The sequence below is a fragment of the Leopardus geoffroyi genome, chromosome C1 (assembly GCF_018350155.1).
Source record: "Leopardus geoffroyi isolate Oge1 chromosome C1, O.geoffroyi_Oge1_pat1.0, whole genome shotgun sequence".
Lineage (NCBI taxonomy): Eukaryota > Metazoa > Chordata > Mammalia > Carnivora > Felidae > Leopardus > Leopardus geoffroyi.
In genome coordinates, this window is record NC_059328.1 from 163,225,424 (window position 1) to 163,247,928 (window position 22,505).

At 46.1% G+C, this 22,505-nt stretch overlaps 1 protein-coding gene across 4 annotated transcripts in view; it reads right to left on the reverse strand.

Annotated features, from left to right (window-relative positions):
* WIPF1 (WAS/WASL interacting protein family member 1) overlaps positions 1-20,822 on the reverse strand; it is a 125,118-nt gene extending 104,296 nt beyond the window's left edge. The window contains exon 1 of one of the 4 annotated variants that reach the window (XM_045480256.1): positions 20,580-20,822. The gene's annotated coding sequence lies outside the window, so the exon portion shown is untranslated. The remainder of the gene's footprint in view (positions 1-20,579) is intronic. The other 3 variants (XM_045480254.1, XM_045480255.1, XM_045480257.1) reach the window with 3 other exon arrangements.
* Positions 20,823-22,505: the final 1,683 nt, after the last annotated feature.

The window sequence follows — 22,505 nt, forward strand, 5'->3', positions numbered from 1 at the left end:
TCACACAGACCTCATTTCTAGGAAGAGCATTTCCGTTTTACAAATTAATTTTTAAATGTTTGTGTCAGTGTGGGGGGGGGGTTAGGCAGTAGAGAAGTTAGGGGCTGACTGAAAGGGGAACAAAAAGCATTTCTCATATAAACATGTCCTTTTCAGTAATCTCCTTCCCCAAGAATTACGGTCAGGAGTGAAAAGAGGGAGGGAGGAAATAAGGTCCTTAGGACCATTTATGGGGACCAGGGCCACAGATAAGGCTTTGTGAATAAGGTCATGCTCGAGGAAAAATCATTTTCCTGACCTGAATCTAGGAGTAAATGCCCCAGTGCCTCCAGTTTGTAAGAGTTACCACTCAACTGCTACCAAAACCCCCAGGAGTTCAGAAGAGGAACTAATAAAACATTTTCCCCTTCAAAGCCCTTGGCTAATGTTTCCCACTTCAACTTTACAAAGAACCTTGAAGGCAGCCATTAATAGTCATCATTTTAACAGACCAGAGAGAAAGATTACAAGAAATGTGGGAACAAAACTCAGGAATTCACGCTCCTCCCCAGCCCCCAGCCTTACCCTTTCCAGGGGAGAAGGGCAGAGAGTGGCCTTTGGCTTCCGAGGAGAAGCAGTGAGCTCAACACTCATTTTGTTTTTATCGGGGTTTTATCTGTGAAATTCCCCAATCCCACTGGCACACCCCTGAGATATCAGGGAAGGGCAAATTGCAGGGACCGTTGCAGATACGACAGGGCACGGTGGTAAGAAAACATGTGCAGGTTTTTTTCTTTTTTCCACTTTCCACCACTGAGCTCCTCTGTTTCGGTTGAGCTCAGCAGCACAAGTGCCTTGGATAATCTAGAAATTGCTTCCATATGTGGGCACAGGAAAGAATGTACTCACTGGCTGCCTGAGAAGGAAGCTCTGGACAGCCTCTCTTTCCTGCCAGAAAATGTTTCTCAGGCTGAAGAGAGCCACAGGGTGTTTGAGCTGAAGGAGGTCAGAGGGAGCATCTCCAACCTCCCCAAATAATGGATGAGGAAACTGAGGCCCAAGTTCATAGCGACAATGATGGAGCTAAAACTAGAATCTGGGGCTCCCTGCCTGCCTTGTGATTTGAATGCTCTTTTGCATTTACATTTGGTCTTATCCAAGAGACTTCTTTATGTTAAATACGAGTAAATAACCGAGCAATGTATTAAAAACACAGACAGAGTCTGCTAGGTGGGCCCGCCAGTCTGTGAAGACACATCTCCAAGGTCCCAAAGCCTATGTCCATGTCCCAGAGCCAAAGAGCTACCTGTTTAAGGCAGAATCCCAGGGGATCTTTTGAAAAGTGCAAATTATCCTCAGTTCCCAGCCATTCCTAGCTATTTCCGCTGAGGTTGGGCTATGTGAAACTTGAGCACATGTCTAAAATTGACAGCAGTCATCTTGGGGTTATATTTGTTGTATTTGCTCACTTTTAGGAGGGAAGCCACCCTTTTAGAGTATCTTTCCCAAATCATATCATGTCTTTGCCTCTTCTCTCAGGAAGCAAATCCCTGCTTCCATGCCTACTCCCCTCCTCCCTCCCAGAACTGTAGCTGATTTAGTACAGCAGCAGGAATGGCAAGAAGTTGGGATCTGGACCAACAGACTCAGGTCCTGAAGGCCCCCACCCGGGGCTGGAAGCTTACACGGAACCCAGCTCAGGGGGGCTCCTTTCACTCGCTGCATCAGGACCCACGTCAGGGTCTCCACAGCCCCAGACCACTACTTAGCTCCGTGCTCCATTAGTGCTGGGTTGCTCTGGAACTTAAACCAGACTCCACGGAGGATCCAATAAAGAGTGGTCCCCAAGCACCCTCCTGTCTACAGAAACTTGGGTGATTTAAGCCTAAGTCACATCATCCTGGACTGCCTGACCCAAGAGGTAAACTAAGGGCAGGCTCAGATTCGCAGCCGTGGAAAGTCTGAGTGCCCTCTCTCCTGTTCCCTGGTCGGCCAGGGTCAGCTTGCTCCACACCACTTGAACTTCTCTCAAAGCCAAGAGGCAGAGCAATTCGTCCCAAGGCCTGCCTAAGAGTCAAACCAGACAAACCTCAACTTTTTAAAGGCTTGCTGTGTGGAGGACCTGAAACTCATATGGGGTTTAGCAGTTCTGCTACACAACCCAAACTTTTCTGGGCCTTTCTTATCTGTCCTGTCCCATTTATATGACATTATGACTCAAGTGTGTTAAAGTGCCCTTCAAATAATGTTGTGGGTTTGCTTTTTTATTTTTACCTTTTTTTTTTTTTTTTTGAGAGCAGGGGGAGGGGCAGAGAAAGACAGGGGAGGAGGGAGAGAGAGAGAGAGAGAGAGAGAGAGAGAGAATCTTAAGCAGGCTCCATCCTCAGCATGGGGCCCGACATGGGGCTTGATCTTACGAACCGTGAGATCGTGACCTGAGCCGAAATCAAGTTGAATGCTTAACCAACTGAGCCACCCAGGTGCCCCCAAATCACGTTTTTTAAAAATACTACCATACATAATTAGGATTTTTACTAGCCTGGTTGCAAGTACTAATGAGATAACACGGTCCCTGAAGAAACATTGAATACTTAATATAAATGAGACCCAGAACTAGGGATGTAACACTGAACACAGTCCTGTAACATGGTTCCTTCTTTCAGGGAACGCGGGACGAAGGGGTGTCTCAGGCTCCTGTGTGTCAGTTTATGCTTCCACTTTTCACTACAAACCTTAGTGGACAGAAATCTTTACACGAGGACCCGTGCACTGTGAGCACGGCCGGTCCTCTCCGTGCCAGGACACCACATCGCAAGCACTCAAGCGCTTGCGGTGTGAGCGGGGCGTAACTCTGCCTCCGGCCCCTCCCTCAGCCATGACCTCCTCTCCCTTCCTTGCTCCTGCCTCGCCATCACTTCTCCACCAGCTTCTAGTGATCAGAAAAGTGAGGGAAACCTCTTCTGGGGCCAGGAAGCCAATGAGACCAGTTTCTACATGTCTGACATGTTTTTGTTCAAATCCGTATTTTTCAAACTGCCGGCTGTTGCCTATTCTCGGACAGATGAGTCAATTGAGTGGGTCGAAATGTGCTTTTTATTTTTTTTTAATTTTTTTTCAACGTTTATTTATTTTTGGGACAGAGAGAGACAGAGCATGAACGGGGGAGGGGCAGAGAGAGGGAGACACAGAATCGGAAACAGGCTCCAGGCTCTGAGCCATCAGCCCAGAGCCCGACGCGGGGCTCGAACTCACGGACCGCGAGATCGTGACCTGGCTGAAGTCGGACGCTTAACCGACTGCGCCACCCAGGCGCCCCGAAATGTGCTTTTTAAAACACACACACACACACACACACACACACACACACACACACACACACAATGTATCGCATTTAGTACGAATGGGAATTGTTTTATAAAACATTTGTTTCTCTTATCTATCTATCTACGTGTACTAGATCTCAATGAAAAATGTACTTCTTACTGTGAGTCATGGTCAAACAAGGCTTCAAAACGCTGGCTCGGACAACGCTTCTTTATGTGGTGTACTCACTGTTCACAGAGAGAGAGATTCCTTTTCAAATACTGCCCAGATGCCACATCCCTTCACATCTGTTATTCAAGTATAGGAACAGGGCTACCCTCTGAGCATGTCTCTTGTTGTTCTTCAAACTCAACACCACTTGTTGCCTCTGAAATTTTACCATTTGGAAATATTTTGAGTCTGGAAAGAAGGGACCCACCAGACCCCTGAATCTCTACGGGGGAAGTTTCGTCACCTGTGGCTTCTGTATTAGAACTGAGTTGATTCGTGAAGTTCTTCAGCTTTGGGCCCTTGTGTTGCACCTTGTGGGGGACGAAAGGAGGAACTGGCTGGGCCGATTTATGCAATAGGGCTAGTTACGGCACACTCTGCCCCCTAGTTCCTCCAAGCAAGCAGGCCGATACTGGTCTCATGAGAGTTCATCACTTCACACTGCTATTGGGAGAGTAAGGTCAGGAGAAAGTGGGGCCCGCTTTGCACCTGGCCTGGCGCTTGCCCACAGCAGCCCCCTCAGTACCCCCCGACCCCTCGGAGGAGAGCTGGAAACCACTTTCTGCACCATCTAGGCTTACAGAGGCAGATGAACAGCAAGGGGGCAGGAGTAGCCAGAGGGGTCCGGCATCACAGGAGGCTGGCTGACACTGGCACGGCACAAAGGCAGGACGTGTCACCAAAACTGTCATTCTAATCAAGCACAAGGCAGGGAAACCACAGACATGGGAGTCAGACACTTATAACTTGGTATTTTTTTAATTTATTTTTATTTTTAGAGAGAGCATGTGAGCAGGGGAGAGGGGCAGAAAGAGAGAGAGAATCCCAAACAGGCTCCACACTCAGCATGGAGCCCAATGCGGGGCTGGATCCCATGGGCCTAGGATGATGACCTGAGCCAAAATCAAGAATTGAACACTTAACTGACTGAGCCACTCAGACGCCCCTGTTTCATTTTTTTTTTTTAGTGTTTATTTATTTATTGGGGGTGGGGAGAAATCTTAAGGAGGCTCCACATTCAGCATGGAGCCCAACGCAAGGTGCAATCTCACAACCGTGAGGTCATGACCTGAGCCAAAATCAAGAGTCGGGCACTTAACTGACTGAGCCACCCAGGTGCCCCCAAAACTTCTAACTTTGAATCCTATCTCTGCCTCTGGTTTCTTGCTTAATTCTAGAAGGGGGGTTCCAGGTCATACCAGATAAACAAAAGATCCTGTTGTCCTCTGGTCAAGAACAAGGACCTACAGATTTGAGGCTAGAAAGGCCCCATGGGCCTGGTGAGCTGTGCCCCTCCCTGAAAACCTTTCAGATCACATCCAGCTTAAGAATGAACTTGTTTTTGGGGGGACCTGGGTGGCTCAGTAGGTTAAGTGTCTGACTTCAGCTCAGGTCAGGATCTCACAGTTCATGAGTTTGAGCCCCACATCGGGCTGTCTGCTGTCAGCATGGAGCCCACTTTGCATCCTCTGTCCTCCTCTCTCTGCCCATCCCTATTCCCCCACCTCTAAAAAAAGAAAGAAAGAAAGAAAGAAAGAAAGAAAGAAAGAAAGAGAAAAGAAAAGAAAAGAAAAGAAAAGAAAAGAAAAGAAAAGAAAAGAAAAGAAAAGAAAAGAAAAGAAAAGAAAAGAATGAACTTGGTTTTGTTTTATCTGTTTCTGGGGACAGCTTTTTTTATTTTGTCTTTCCTGGGCTTGAAAAGATGGCCAGATAAATTGCCACAGAAGTCCCCAAGGGGACTGACAGAACTGCTTGAAGGGAGGGAAGGAATAATTTGTCCCACACCCCTTGGCGGTCCACCAAGAGGGTGCTTTTGAGGACTGCTGGTCAAGGTAGTTTTAATTCCCCCCAAATGCTCTTGTTGTGGGTGGGATCACACAAGACCAGGGAAAGAAATCAGCCCCAGACAAAGTTACTTTACAGCTCCCTTTGGGCCCATTTTGAGGCAGAAGAGCCCAGAAGTGGGAAACACAGCTCTGGATGCCCTCTGAGTCTCAGGTTTCTGTCTCTCCCTGATGCAGAGCTGACTTCCTCTCCATTCTTGCCTGTGGGGATTCCCAGGCCACTGCTCCGCAGGTACGAAGGTTACCTATAGTTGTCCTTGTCAGCAGAAGTGTCTGTTGGGCCCCTGTGCTTCTGACCCCAGACGTCAGCAGTCTTGCCCAGGTTGCCATTGGTGCAGAGGTCCGCAGGGAGGCCTCCACAGGCTGCCCAAGCTTCTTCCAGGAAGGGCTTAAAATTCTCCATCTCAGTAATGTAGCAAGAGCCCTGCAGCCTGCAGGCCTCTGGGACCCAAAGCCTGGTAGAGACCTGACTGCCTGACAGTCACTCTCAGCAGAAGGGTTTTGAGATACATCTTCCTTTATGGTAAAGAAGTGACCATTTCCCTCTTCTTCCCCATTCCTCTCACTGAACTCTGCTATAAACTGAGCCAGTTCAATTCCTTCACCTTCAAAGCAACGGACTTGAGCAAAGTAGTGGGGACAGATAACTGCTCTCCTGGCCAGGACAGTCTAGAAGGCAGAGGCTTGGCCCTGTGAACTCCACACGAGTCCCTGCCCTGAACACTGACTGCCTTGCCTTTCCTCAGCCGGGCTTTACTGTGGTTTGGACCTGAAGGAGGTTTCCAGCTGCACCCCTCACACTTTAGGGCAGTGTTAGCTTTGGCCTTGTCCAATAAGGAAATGGACCATTCTATGTTTCACCTGTAACTTAAAAAGAAAATCACTTAGGGACTATTTTATCCAATCTTGGGCAGGGAAAAAAGCACTGGGCCGGAACTTGGCAGGCCTGTGTTCTCGCGTCAGCTCTGCTACCAACCAGCCTTGGCCTTGGGAAAGCCACCTAACTTCTCTGGGGTTCTGTTTCTTCACCTGTGAAATGGGAGGACGGGCAAAAAGATCTTTATCTTCACTTTGCTTCCTAACTCCAATATTCTGTTATTTTATAAGAGGTTCTATGTTTTACAGTTGAGTATTAATGTTTTTTAATGTTTACTTTTGAGGGAGAGAGAAACAGAGCATGAGCAGTGGAGGAGGGGCAGGGGTATGGGGAGACACAGAATCTGAAGCCGGCTCCCGGCTCCAAGCTCTCAGCACAGATCCCCACTCGGGGCTCGCACCCACAAACCACGAGATCATGACCTGAGCTGAAGTTGGACACTTAATAGACTGAGCCACCCAGGTGCCCCTACAGTTGAGTATTACACTCCTTCCCCCTCAGCTAAATATAACCTGTGTTATTCATTTATTCTCGAGAAAATGTGATGCTAGCCAATGACACCAGTCTTAGGCAGCACTTGTGACACTCTAGGAAGGTTTTCTTCCTCACTAGAGACACTGCAGTCTTAGAGGGTCATTTAGAATGTATGTCTGTGACGGGAGTCAGGTGTTAAAGCAGATGATTCAGAGAGAAGTTACTGTTGGACCCAAAACACCACTGAAGAGGAGGTTGGTCTTCACTGCTTCAGGCTGTCCTTTCCCAGTGGGCTGGTGCCCCTAACCCAGACACATGAGGGAAAACAGAGGAACAGAAAGCTCAGGTCATTTTCCCAGAACACTGTACTAGTGATCAGTCATCTGCTTGAAAAAAGCTGGGGCCACTTAGGTCCTTTCCAATTTTCTGCCCCTCGCTGAAGAGCCAGAGGGCGGGGTGAGCATCACGGTTCAGAGCGGGCTCTGAAACCACATGGACTGGACCGAATCTGGACTCTGCTAAGTGAATGGTGTGAACTTGGGCAAGTTTGTTCCCCACAAATTCCTCATCTGCTAAATGAAGATAACAGTGCCTGCCTCATAGCATCATCATATGGATTCAGTGGGCTAATTTATTAGAGCATTTAGAACATTACCTGGTACATAGTAAGCAATATCTATGTTAGATACTATTATGATTATCACTTGTAAAAATGATTACTGGAAATCTGGAAGAATAATTCATTTTTTACTTCTGCGAGTAAGCATGCGAAAAGCAGGCAACCTCTTATTTCTGTTTCTGTTCCTAAGGAGTTCTTTCGAAGAGCAGACCATCGCTTAGGCCAGCTCACCAAGAGTCCCTATACTTGCAGCCCCCTGCCCAGAAACCTCATTAACAGGGGACCTTCTTGGAAGGGTGGGGGAGGTTAAGGATCTCACTCCTTTCACTCCATGGCTCCCTGCCTCAAGCTGAGGCTTCTCCCTGCAGCTTGAAACCACCAGATTCTTTTCCCTGCTGTCACTGCTGACCTCTGCACTCTGTCCACCACCAGAAGCCTCTTCCCTTTTCCTCTCCCCCTCTGTGTTGCTGGAGCCAGAGCTGAAGGGGAGCACAGGGGAAGTTTCCACTAGGGCTTCATCCTCTCTTGGACCTCAGGGCTAAAACTCAATAACATTTTCTCCTAGTCACAACCTTATCTAAGATGGTGGTTAGGCTCTCTTGGGCACCAGTCCTAAGGTTCAGTTTCCTGGGTAGACAAGTTTGTCTAACTTCTCTGTAAAGCAGAAAGTCCACAGGGGCACCATTGACCAGCCTGTTGGCCCAGGATCTTTCCATGCATAACTGGAGATCCTGTAATGTTAGCACCAATCTCAAGAAGCAAAAGCAGCACACAGTTTCTTGGAAGATATCCAAGATGGTCTGCCTCCGAGCCAAAATAGCAACGTGTTGTTCCTCAGGCCACGAGTAAGAAATGCAAACAAGAGACTCAACCAGCAATGCTCACAACCACCAACCAATGAGCATGACAGAACTCTTAAGGTGAAGCCCCATCTGGGTATTTTTATCCGTTCCCAGGAATCACCACCATCACAGTGAAGCAACACAGTCACCTGCGTATGGTGTTTTTGTCTGAGCCTATACAAAAAGCACTTTAGTGAGCAATGACCTCTGCCTTCTAAAAAGCCACAAAGGCTGATGCGTGTACCATCCCAGCAATGGGGGCGCCTGGGCGGCTCAGTTGGTTAAGCATCTGACTCTTGATTTCCACTCAGGTCACATGATCTCACGGTTCCTGGGTTTGAGCCCCACACTGGGCTGCACACTGACAGTGTGTAGCCTGCTTGGGATTCTTTCTCCCTGTCTCTGCCCCTGCCCGGCTTGGGCACATGCATGCATATTCTCTCTCTCTCTCTCTCTCTCTCTCTCTCTCTCTCAAAATAAATAAATAAACATTTAAAAATTTAAAAATAAATAAAAAATAAGCCCCAGCAGTGGACTTTCCTAATGAAGTTTGGAACTGGTGCCTTGTGGTTATATCTGAAGTGCTCCATAAAAGGAGTAAACAGATGGGGGCGCCTGGGTGGCTCAGTGGGTTGAGCGTCTGACTTCGGCTCACGGCATGATCTCACAGTTCGTGAGTTTGAGCCCTGCATCGGGCTCTGTGCGGACAGCTTGGAGCCTGAAGCCTGCTTTGGATTCTGTATCTCCCTTCTCTCTGTTCCTCCCCTGCTCGCGCTCTGTCTCTCTCCCTCTCAAAAATAAATAAAGGTTAAAAAAAATTAAAAGAAAAAGGGTAAGCAAATGATGCATGCACACGTGTATAGTAGATGGTGAGGACAGGCGGTTTCAGGGTTATGACCATGTGTGTCCTAATGGAAAATAAGGGTCAGTATAATGGATGTCTATACGCATATAGTGAGGTAGTGTGATTTTCACTGGATGTAAATAAAACAAGCTCTGCTAGGCATACCTGGACAGCGTCTAGCGGAAATCCCACCTCCACCAATGACATTACAAAGAAAATCTCAGGGTAATAGCTAATGTTCTTTCTTCAGCAAGGACACAATGAGATTCAAGCATAAAGAACTCAGGGAGTTTGCTGAAATATAACTCGATTTTATATATTACACATAACACACATACACTATTTTAGCTAAATGAGAGATGCCACTTGTTTATCAAACATTTAGTCAAAAACAGGCAAGGTGAAATTTCAGAGTCATCGGGCCTCTGACTGATAAGTTAAAATGTTTATGAGTGCACTGTTTATAGACGGTGCCCAATGGGGAGCCGCTGTAAGCCCCTGAACAGGCATCCCAGACATCCTCCGAGCCTCAGTCTCCCCATCCCTACAGATTTCTCCACTCAACTTCCACATAGTGTTTTATTGTTGTCAAGGTCACAGGACTACTGGCATTCAAGCCGGAACTGGAAGTGTTGAGCACCTATCTTTCTGCTCTGTCCACCTTCCCACTCTACTTTGACCAGAGGATCCAATGGAAAAGACATCAAATAAATGAGCTGGTTGATAGCAGGACTTAACCTGAAAGTGGCTTAATTTTCAAGAGTCCACACTGCCTCTGAGGATTGAAAGGCATCTAAAGGCAGAGGCAGAGCGAAAGGAAAGGAGAGCACAGGGGCCACGTGCATCAGTACATGGGGGCCCTCAGAAGATGTGAGCGTTCACAAATACCAGCACTGAGACTATGGTAGATCTCGAGAGAAAAGCTGCCAATTCCTCGGGGGGGACCTACTCTCCCTCACCATTGACCACTCACCAGCTAAAACCTAATGGCAACTGCCTACCAAGGTTAGCCCTACCTAAAGCCACCCAGGCAACAGGAGCCCAATCCCACCTCAGGATTCTGGGAGTCCGGACCAGTGGACTTCTGGCCTTGAGCACGACTTGTATTTTTAAGTGGTCGAGGGAGAGTTCAGGGTTCCTCAGATTGGGCCACGCGGGGAGACACTGGGTCTAGAGACTTCCCCGTTCTCCTCAGACGCCCTGTCTTCCTATAGCGAAGTCTCCAGCAAGACTGACTGTGAGAGCCACAACACAGGACTGCGTTCTCTGAACCCACTCAACTTTCATGGACCTTTGGGGCTCTGCACAAGGACACCCACCCTGAGGAACTGCTCTGGCTACATCAGGTCAGGACTCCAGCGTCCGCCTCTCTTGGGAACTCATGTCCTCTGCCCGATTTAGCTCCCTCTAGTCAGACACGTCAGTTCGCCTGTCTGGTCTGGGGCGCTTTCCCAGCATGAGGCCCTTGGCTTGTCGCAGCTCTGGCAGTTTGGGCAGAACATACAGACTTATCTTTCAGGGGACTCTGATCTGGACAATTCAGACTCGTTCAGGAGACTCCGTCCTTCGAAGGTATGACTCTGATGTGTTCTTTTTCTGAACAGGACATCCCTTTCTGAAGCATCTGAGCCTTAAAAACACTAACATTAGAAACAGAGTAAAACTTAATGAAGGCAGATATCAAGGACCCACAGGATTTCTTCATTTTCAGTTCGGACTTCTGCTGCCCAGACACAATCTTTCTGCCATCTGCGTCAGGTTAGCTACAAAGCCCTGTTATTATTCTGGGCTACACAATGCTGGCCCGACCTCCCCGAATACAAGAAATTGTGCTGATTGATTTAGTTATTCTGTTCCTATAAACGACCCCAGTTGTGCAGATGTTTCTGATTAACCAATGTCCTGCTGGAGTTATATACAAATAATTTTCTAATGCACTCAGCAACTAGCAGAACAGGAGACGTGGGATCTAGTCCCACCTCCCAGAAAAACAAGCCAGAGCAACGGTGCAGGGGCTTTTCAGCAATGTTCCAGGTTTAAATTCCTATCTGCTGTGATTCACTTTTTCCTCTTGATGTAATCCGCTATAACTTAGAACGAATACTCTCAAAGAACCTTTGTCTTCAGATTTCTGTACTCGAAAGGGAAAATCCGTTAGCTCTGCGAGCTCAAAACTCCTGTAAAATTTCCCATCTTTTGTATTTCATAAATTTCTGTTTTTATTAAAACATTTATATTTCCAGAGACAATTCCTTAAATAATATACTTTTACCAGGAGAAAATTGGGACTGAAGAGTCTACATTGACTTTATTATAAAGAGAAATCAAGTGTTTTGTTTCACTTCAATACAGAACGATTAGGCTCAGTGGGGTGAGGCTCAAATTTTTCTCCTCCAGTTCTAGAAGACAAATCACATGCACATTAGAAAATTAAGGAAAAGACAAGACATGAATAATTCAAATGAATGGCATTTTTTAAAGTAAAGATAGTGACAAGTGCTCCCTGCAGAAATCATTTGAAACAAAACAGGAAAAAGAGATTAGAAAGCTTATCCTTCTAAAATAAATTATGCTGGCAAGGATATGGGGGAAACAGATATTTTCAAGTAGTGTTAGTGGGACCGTGAATTACTACAACTTTTGGAAAGTAATACCACTTTGGGGAATCTGACAGACAAAAATAAAAGCTTCTGTAGGTTAGCTCGTTCAAATTTACACACATGGATGTTCAGAGAAGAACTGTTGCTATATATAGCACAAAACTTGAAACAACCTGAATGGTTAAATTGTGGCATGTGAAGCAGCCATGATATAAATAAATGAGTTTTTTAATTTTTTTTAAAATTTTTTTAATGAGTTTTTTGATTTGGAGAGAATGTCTATGATGCTTTGGTATGTTAAAAAAAAAATCTGTGGATCTCAAAAAGATATCTGCACTCCCATATTCATTGCAGCATTATTCACAATAGCCAAGAGAGAGAAACCACCTACGTGTCCACTGGTAGATGAATGCATAAAGACGATGTACTATATACACACCATGGAGTATTACTCAGCCAAGAGAAAGACATCCTACCATTTGTGACAACATGGAAGGACCTTGAGGCTATTATGCTAGGTGAAACAAGTCAGACAGGGAAAGACAAAACGCCACATGATCTGGCTTAGTGGAATCTAAAAAGCCAAACCTGTAGAAACAGAAAGTAGAGTGGTGGTTACTAGGAGCTGTTGGGGGTGGGGGGGAATGGGGAGATGTTGGCCAAAGGGTACAAACTTGTGATTAGATGAGTAAGTTCTAGGGATCTAATGCACAGCATTGTGATTATAGTTAGCAATAGTGAAACTGCGTACTTGCAAGTATATATTTGCAATCATAAATGTTCTCCCCACAAAAGAGAAATGATAATTATGTGACGGTGATGGAGGTGTTAAAGCTATGGTGGTGATCATATTGCCATATATAACTGTATCAAATCAGCACACTGTACCCTTACACTTACACAATGTTATACGTCAACTGCATCTCAACAAAAAAATCTTGTAGCCTAATGTGTATGTTCCTATTTTTAATAGAAAAAAAATATATGTGCACATGCATTTGTATATAGTTATATAAGCAGAGACAGAGGAAGGACACATCCTGAACAGATAATATTACCTTGAGGAGTTAGAATCTGAGTGAGATAAGAGAAAAACTATTAGCCTTTCTTCATATAGTTCTTCCGTTTTTGTCTTAAAAAATTTTTTTTGACGTTTATTTATTTTTTGAGAGAGAGAGAGAGAGAGAGCACAAGCAGGGGAGGGGCAGAGAGAGAGAGGGAGACACAGAACCCAAAGCAGGCTCCAGTCTCTGAGCTGTTAGTGCAGAGCCCGATGCAGGGCTCGAACTCATGAACCATGGAGATCATGACCTGAGCCAAAGTCGGATGCTTAACTGAGCCAGAGACTGAGCATTTGGTCTGGTGGCTTTCTGAGCTCCAGGACACACAGCACTTCATCACAGCAACGTAGAGGTGATGGACACAGAACTTCTGTACAGAAAGGGGTTTTATGATTTAAATAACACCACAGTAACACATTGTCCTTTAACCAGTTGAGAATTTTTTTCCTTTGCTTCTCCCACTTTCTTATCAAGAAAGGAAGGAAGGAAGGAAGGAAGGAAGGAAGGAAGGAAGGAAGGAAGGAAGGAAGATAGAAAGAAAGAAAGAAAATTAAAGGAGAGAGATGTTTAAATACAGAGGTTTTAGTTCCAACATCTTATAAAATGTCACTCAAGACTTGCCCTAGTTTTAACAATAATCTAATTTCTGAATGTGTCTCAAATCACAAAACAAAAAAATTTTTTTTTTTTAAAACAGTGCTTAAAACTCTAGGGAAAAGAACAGTATGAAATTTTACTCAAAAAAACCCTGAGATATTTTCAATTGACGCTTTGGGTTATTTCTTAACCCATGCATGGCAATCAAATCTTGGCTCTCATAGATAAGAATAGGCACTGCTCAACATAAATTGCTATACTACTTTCTAAAAAGGTTTTTAAAAGGTCTTCAACTACTCTGCCTTTTTTCCGAAACCCTCAAAAACTGAATTGGAAATTTTAGTACCATCTGAAATCTTGTCTTGGTGTCCCTGCCTTCTGGGATCTGGGAAAGCAAACAGCTTAGACTTCTCTCATTCTCCCTCTCCACCCCTTTTTCTCTCAAATCCATACCACAGTCCTTCCAGAAAGTCCCTCCCTCACCACCTACATGTGCTGCTTAACAGGGGCCTGTTCAGGAAGAGCCCATTTTTTTCCTCTTATATCTCAGGCTGATCTGACTGTCTCCATTATCTAAATATCCATCCCCACAACACAAGACTACTGTGGTTAAGACACTGATCTCACTGTTTACATTTTCAGGAAAAAAAATAGCTAGGGTACATGTTTTCTCAAGATCTTCTCCAAGGTCTAAAGGTTCTCTACTTTTAAAATCTATTCTGCTGTGAGGGTGGGAGCAGGGAAGTCTCGGCATTTCTTGAAATATTACTTGGTAACATGTTTAACATTTCAACATTGCATCACTCTGGGATGTGGCCACATTTCTCGTGTGGTCCTTCTCAGGCCTAAATTCTTTAGTCAACAGACATAATCTCCTGCATATGTCTATAGAAAAATGCATGGAAGGTTTCAGAAATGGGTTGGGGAGACACAAGTGGTTGAAAAGCAAGAAATTCAACCAACTGCCTATTTGGTCTGTGTATGCCAATTAAATGACTATAGTTATTCTGTTAGTGAATGATTGGTTGTTGGACTTGACTCAATGGATTAATTATTTGGGCATCATTAGCAAAAGCCAGCAGGTGAGCTGATGGTCACTGAACTGTGCAATAAGAGTGCAAACTCTAATGAGTGACTGTGGACACCAATAATGCACCAATCATTTTATATATATATATACATATACATATACATATATATATATATATATGCTACATGTATACATAATATATATACAGTATATTATGTTTTATATATACATAATATATACATATAAGATACATAAAATGTATATATATGATATATACATTATTGCTACAGTAGAATTCTACGCAGCTGTGAGAATACAGTAGTCCTAGGGGCACTTGGATGGCTCAGTTAGTTAAGCATCTGACTCCTGATTTCAGTTCAGGTCATGCTCTCATGGTTCATGAGTCTGAGCTCTGCATTGGGCTCTAAACTGATGGTACACAGCCTGCTTGGAATTCTCTCTCTTTCCCTCTCTCTCTGCCCCCTCCTGATGGTGCTCTCTCCATCTCAAACTAAATAAATAAACTTAAAAAAAAAAAGAATATAGTAGTACTATGTCCAAGAAATACTAAAAAGGTAAAACAAACAAAATGCAAACAATATCCATGTAACACAGTCTCAAATATGCAAGTAGATGGTGGTGGGGGGAAGGCAGAAGAGGGAGAATAGGAGAAATGTAACCAACTGCATTTAGGTGTTGTAATGAGGTAAGGTGTACATATTACACATATTTAAAGTAGTCAAGTATTATGAAAGAACAACTTATATATTTAAATAATATAAACATATATAGATATATACTAAGTGGAGTATGTATTGTGTAGGTAAGGAAATAGAAAATAAATAAAAATAAACTTTGAAGTTGTAGTGGTCTCTTCTTTATTTTAGAATACTCTCCTCTTATTGACTATTAGCAAAGTCTATTATTTTTCTTCCTAACAAGTATTTGTGGCCAAGTTGAGGAATCTATAGGATTCAACATCAGGTGAAGAGAAGGGGCAGTGTGGAGAAGAAAAGGCAATGCAAAGGCATACAGATGGGAATGGAACATAATAGTTTAGATGGAGCCCACCACATGCAAAGCAGTATATAATATGGATGAAGGTGAAATTGAGGGTCAAGGGTGCAGAGTTTGGAATCAGAATGGCGCGGGTTTAAATACTAGCTCTCTCACTAGCTATGTGACCTTGGGCACATTACCTAACTTCTCTCAGCCTCAGGTTCCATGCATATGAGCAGAACCTACATCACAGGGTTGTGTAGCTACTAAATGATTCAATTAAATGACACACAGTAAGTGGTAACATTAAAGAAACAAGTGAAAGAAGGAGGGAGAATGGAAGGAAGACAGGGAGGAAGAAAGGAAGGAAGGAGAGATTTTTTTAAAGCTTAGGCCAAATTTGAAGAATTTGATTCCCTTCATGGAACTAAGACATACAAGAAAATTGAAAAGAAGAAACTGTGTTATACTGGAAAGATGGCTTACTAGAAGGGAAAAAATATATATCCATAGTGAGTAATGCTAAAATGTTAAATCACATAACACCACAGTGACATGTTTTTACAATGTGAGCCATGCTTACTGAAGCTTCTAAACTAAAATTGTAGGTGACTGTGTCTCCTGTCTATCTTAGCTAAGTTCTTTTATTGAGTATTAGCAAAGCCTATTTTTTGACTTCTCAGCAAGTACTTACGACTGATCTGAAGACTGTAATGCTAAGCATGCATCCCAGGAATTCACACAGGGGCCACCCCACGGTTTTAGGTGCTATTCCTGTGACCTAAGCAGCCCAGCCTTGGGCAGGCAGTCTAATCCACTGGTCACCCTCACACTGGTGATGGCCACCATGATTGTTACTATGTGCCACTTCCTAGTGCCAAGGGACCAGGGTATAGTGCGTCTTGTCTTTGCTTTCCCACCCTTTATCTGCCCCAATAACTTCAGCAGAGTAGGCTTGACTGGGTAAGCAGATCACAGGCTGCTGGCCCCCAAACACTGAGATTCTGCTCTGTGAGATTCCTCCTTCTCCAGCTGTTAAGAGAATACACGAGGTGATTGGGGTGAAAACACTCAACAAATTACAGACTGTTAAGGGATTATTATATGTTAATTTATACAAAAGGCTGTTGCTATGTTTAGGCTGTTTTTGTATTTCCATTTGACAAAAGGAATGCCAACAGTGTTTTGCATATACTAACACTGGTAATAGTGATAATAATGGCTCACAAATACCAAGCGGCAGCAGCAGCAGCACAGTCCCGGACAATCTGCTAAACAATCCACGACCATGACTTCACTGGACCCTCGCAACCCTACAGGATGAGGTGGTTACTCTCATTTTAAAGGCAAAGAAACAGAGGTCAAAGAACTTGCAGAAGACAGAGCTGGCACCAGAAGCAAGATCGGCCCAACCTCCAGACCCATGCTTTAACCTTGCACGTGACAGCGTATCAGCACAACCGAGGGGAGGGGGCTCTCAGAAAACAGATTCTGGGCCTCACCCAGATTTACAGAAGCAAGTCTTTATAAGCTTCTAGTGACACCCACGGCGAAGGACCAGAATATTTCAATACTAGTCCATGTGTGTTAAGCAGAACAGCATGACTCAACTAACTGTATTACTGTATCAAATAACTGTATTATTACAAAGTATTCAAGCGACAGAATTATTCTGACCTGACAGTAATCCCTACAGGGTAGGAACAAGTGACAAATGTTGGGCTGGGGGATACAATGAGGCTGAGGGATGAAGCATTAATTTGTCACAGTGAAGCGGAACCAGAACTGTTCCTCACTGGGGCAGGGAAGGGGGACCGCAATGGCGACGGGCCCATTAGCCTTCCTATGCCTGGCCCATCAATATTTGTTAAATGGGCAAATCAGTGAAGGATGGACTCCCCCCAGCTGGAAGCAATTTCATTCTCCTCGAAATTCCTTGTATTTGACCTGTATCTTTTTTTTTTTTTTTTTTTTTTTTTTTACCTTATTTACCACATTCTGACTTGCATTTCACTGTTTGAAAGCTGCCTCATCTCTACCAGAAGGTAAGGGTCCAGGGGCAAACTCCCATCTCTTTCTGAGCAATGTCTCCCACTCCACTGCTGTGCCCTATGGCACAGCGGCGACCCCTAGCAGGGACCCTCAATGCTAAATGAGTATCTGGCTGGATTCCAACTGAGATTGGAATCTTCACTGATGTGCGTCCTGGCTATTCTCCAGGCTATGCCTCCCAACCTTCCAACACTTGGTGTAACTGTGGACCTGCTGGGACACACTGCAGTGGGACACACTGGCGGAGAGACCTCTGTATGGGAATCATGAGGAATTTGGTGGGCCTCACCGGAGGGCAGGCTTCAGGAAGACCATAACTCTGGAAGACAGAATCCTGAATACGAGATGCTTAAAAACAAAGGGATTACAGCCAACAAATAAAAGGTGCTTTTCTTTAGTTTTGTTCTCCTGATGTGCACTGCAGAAACCGTATGTTTCCTAAAATTACAACCATAGTTAGGAACACCCTGAAATATCAGACAGTGACATGGACCCAGGAAAGAATGCTTCCCACAAAAGTAAGCTCATCCCTGGCCAGAGCACCTGAGACAGTACATTTGAAAGGTAAGAGCATACCAACTTCTCTCCCCGCCTTACCACTTGAGCTCTTTATCACTCTTTTATCTTGGTGCTATACACTGCATGGTGTCCGTCTGATGCCTGGTGCTGTGCTGCCTTTTGCTGTTTCCTACTTCATCACCCTACCTGATCCTCACACCATGTGATGGACAAAGAGCAAAGTTTATCAACCCCATTTCTTGGATGAGGTAAGTTGAGTCTCAAGTTGCATGATATGCCAAGGGCACACGAAAGTGGCTGAACTCCCACAAGAGATTTAATTGGGGAAATAAACAAATGGAAGAAGGCATGAATGTCTCCAGTTGTAAGTAATTTCCTTGTCTGTAAACGTCCCAGAATTTTATCTGACCTTGTTTACAAATCACTTTGCTCTATATTACCAAACCCAAAAGAGTTCATGTGCTCGCCAGGGAGCCAAAGTGATGGCAGGGTTGGGTAGGTCCCAAGGAAGAAGATGACATGACTAAAATGTTCAATAACATCTTCCAATGACTGATAAATGGAGACAGAAGATGTGGTGTATACACATATATATACATGGTATACACACACACACACACACACGCACACTGAAATATTACTCAGCGATCAAAAAGAATGAAATCTTGCCATATGCAATAAGATGCATGGTACTAGAGTGTATTATGCTATATGAAATAAGTCAGAGAAACACAAATATCATATTTTACTCATGTGGAATTTAAGAAACAGAACAGATGAACATAGGGGAAGGGAAGGAAAAATAAGATAAAAACAAACCGGGAGACAAACCATAAGAGGTTCTTAAATACAGAGAACAGGGGCACCTGGGTGGCTCAGTCGGTTGAGCGTCCAGCTTCGGCTCAGGTCATGATCTCGCGGTCTGTGAGTTCGAGCCCCGCATGGGGCTCTGTGCCGACAGCTCAGAGCCTGGAGCCTGCTTCGGATTCTGTGTCCCCCTCTCTCTCTGCCCCTCCCCCACTTGTGCTCTGTCTCTCTCTGTCTCAGAAATAAATAAACATTTTAAAAAAATAAAAAAAAATACAGAGAACAAACTGAGGGTTGCTGGCAGGGTGTAGGGTCAGGGGATGGGCTAAATGGGCAAGGGGCATTAAGGAGGACACTTGCTGGGATGAGCACTGGGTGTTATATGTAAGTGATGAATCACTAAATTCTACTCCTGAAACCAATACTGCGCTATATGTTAACTAACTTGGAGTTAAATAATTTTCTTAAAAAATCTGCGAAGTCTAGCCTGCACGCTTCCGTAACAGCTAATGGGCTCCTACAGATGGATGGGGTTTTTTGGTTCCCGAGAACGTCGACCTTGAGGGGATAACAGGCAGGTAAAGACACAGAGCAAGAGCAGAAGGCAGTGTTGTGAGCACCAGAAGGAGAGGCAAGACGCAAAATGCTGATGGCGTACAGCGCTCTCTCAACTCAGAAAGTCAAAGGGTAATTTATACAAACTACAAACGAAACCAAACAAAACCTCCTTGGAGTTACTTTATCCGTTATAGGAAAAGGCATTTTTGAGGAGGAAAAATATACCAATGACTCAAAGTGAAGCTAAAGTATTGTTTTGAAATTGCCTTGGGAGACTGGCAGAAGAAAACCCACCCAGGGTGGGACTGTGTCCAGGGACTCCGCGGCAGCACTGCCTCGACACACAGGGCCAGCGATTGAGGGTGGGGTCCAGGGACTATCCGGGGGACAGCCGTTACAGGCAACTTTAAGAAAAAGGGACAAAGTCTACCCGGTCACTGCTAACGACTTGAGAGGGTTCCCCAGAACGGAGATAAGGCCAGAAGCCAGAGGCCCAGGAAGGAATATTCCTCTGGGATAACGCAGGACCAAGAGCGGGCACAGACACACCCTTTGTTAATTTCAAAGTCTAACCACCAGTCGAAGTCGCCTCCGACTGGGTCAGCTGGTTTCTTTTACGCTTGCAACGTTCTTCAACGGTTCTTTTTTAGAGAGAAAAATGTGTTAGCAGAAAGAGGTAGGGGGAGTGAGACTGAAGTGAGGCTGTCCGGAAAGTCCGGGAGAGGCCCCGGGCAAGGGGAAAGGCGCTGACGGGGACTGGAAGCGCCTCTAAGGTCAATGCGCACATCTAACCCGCGCGTCTATACCGACCACAGAGCGAGCAGCGAGCTGCAGGCGGGAGCCCAGTTTGGGGAGCCGCGTTGCGAGATGAGCTCGATTCCGCCAGCGGAGAAGGCGAGGCCGTTCCTGGGCACGAACCAGCCCGGGGATGCCCGAAAGTCCCCATCCGCCCGAGCTGGGGGTGTAGATGCGGCCCCAGCGCATCCCCGCCAAGCCCCTGCCGCGGGGAACTACGGCCGCCGCGGGTCCCGAGCCCCCACCCCACTCCTCCCCGCCGCGGCCCCGGGGTCGGGGGAGCCCAGGAACGCGCGCGCCCAGGCGGGAGGCGCCCCGCGCCGCGGCCCCGCCGTCCGCGGCCCCTTCCTTCCCGGCCCGGCCCCTCCCGAGGCCGAGCGCCCGCGCCCAACGCCCGCCGCGGACGCAGCCCCGACGCCCCCGGCCGCCCCCGCCCGCTGCCGCGCGGCTCTCCCCGCCCCGCCGTCCAGCCCTGCCCTCACCGGCGGCCGCGGGCGTCTCCCCGGGAGCCACCTTGAGACCCCGCGCCCCGGTCGCGCGTCCCTTACCGCGCAGCGGCTCCGGGCGGCTCCAGGGCCCCGCGGCGCGCGGGGCATTTTTTTCCGGGAAACTTCTCCCCGGTCCGTAGGGCTGAGCCGGCCGGGCAGGAAAAGCGCTCAGCGCCGGGAGGCTGCGACCATCCGGGAACTTCGCGGAGATGTAAACCCTCCCCCTCGACTCCCCGTCCCCCCCGCCTCCTGCGGCCCCGCCACATGTGGACGCGCCGCGAGGCCGCCGCCGGCCCTTCGCCCTCTCCTCCGGGCGCCGCGCCCGCCCCGCCTTTCTCCCGAGCTCTGCGCCCCTCTCCGCCCCCGGTCGCCCAGAGGAGCGTGGCGAGAGTGGGGTGCTAGGTGGCTGGGGCTCGTGGGTCCCTGTGTCCGCTCCCTGAGCAGTGAAGGCACTCGGCTGTGGGGTCCAGGACGGGCTGCTGCAGAGGAGCGGGAACTAGAAGGTGTGTACGACAGAGGGCCCTTTCCCCGGGACCCCGCATCCTCGCTCGCCAGCTCCCCGCCGCTGGGGGTCCGAAGGAAAGCCTTCTCCCATCGCCCTCTCCTCTGTTCTCAAAAGAGGGGGTCCAGCTGTGAGACACCTTAAATTAAAATTCATGTTAAAAATGAACTTCAAAAGAGAGTGGAACCCACAGGGGCCCACGTGCAAGTGCATCCGTCTCCCCGTCCCCTGTGTGGGGACAACGGTGCGGCTCTTCCCGTGGGGAGATGTCGTTCCGCCCCTCCACGCGGGTGGGGTCCTTTCAGTAGTTTCGCCTCGAGAGGGGATGGGCTTATCAAGTACCCACATCCTCAGACACGGTAGGATCACAGTAAACATTTGGAGAAAGTGAAGAAGGTTCTACTCCATCGCCAAGGCTAACTCTCTTTACCAGGCTTGGACCAGCTGAGAAAGCGCCAGGACTCTTAAAGAAAAGTTAACACACACCCAGACGCCCCAGGTACTAGAATGTGTGCATTTGAAAACTACCACAAGGTATGATCAATGTAATAACCACTTGATCATAGGTTAAAATATCAAGGTTGTGTATCCCTCTGGATAAAAGCAAAAAGGGTGGGAATATGCACTCTCAGGGATTGGTGTTCTAGGCTGAGGAAGTCGTTCCTCCTTGACTTTAGGCTGTTTCTGTTCCTCCACCGTTCCCATACACACATTTGTATCTTGACATACTCTTAACAGGCACAACAGTGCTTCTGGAAAAAGGTGAAGTAATGTGTAAACCCGTCCTATTGACAAACTTTGGTTCCTAAGTATACCCGTCTTTTGAAGGTTTATTATATATTTGTCTTTCTTTTTAAGCCATTTCTATGGTAATATGCACGGGTTATGTTTTATATAAAACAGGGACCAGTGATTTCCTATATCAATATATTATTCCAGACTTGAAAACATACCCATAGCAGTTATCACAGTGTGGCATGGAAGTTAAACCAAGGAACTGCCTGGTTTCCTTGCAAGCTCTCTAAAGCCTTTTTTTTTTTTTTTTTTTGCTTCGAATAGGCATAACGAGAATTCTTACCTCCTAGGGTTGTTGTAAAGATTAAATGTGATAATCCCTCTAAAGAGGAGCAGAGTAGTGGCCCTCTAAAGAGTAGTATTGGGATACACAAAAGGAAATTATGAAGGTAACATACATGCCCCAACCGTTATTTCATCATTGGAAGCCCAAAATTAATGATATCCTGAATTGTCCACTGGTTTAAATCGCCCTTGAGGCCAGTGTCCAGAATGCGTCTGGCTCTCTCTCAGACACCAATACTTCTCTCAGTGGTCAAAACCTGAATAATATTTCATCAGTGGTAATTTTCTAGATTCAATAAGTGGGCTATAATTGTGTACAATGTTAACATTTGGGAAAGATGAGTGAAGTGTATCTGGAAACATTCTTTTTTAATTTTTGCAACTTAGTTGTAAATTTGAAATAC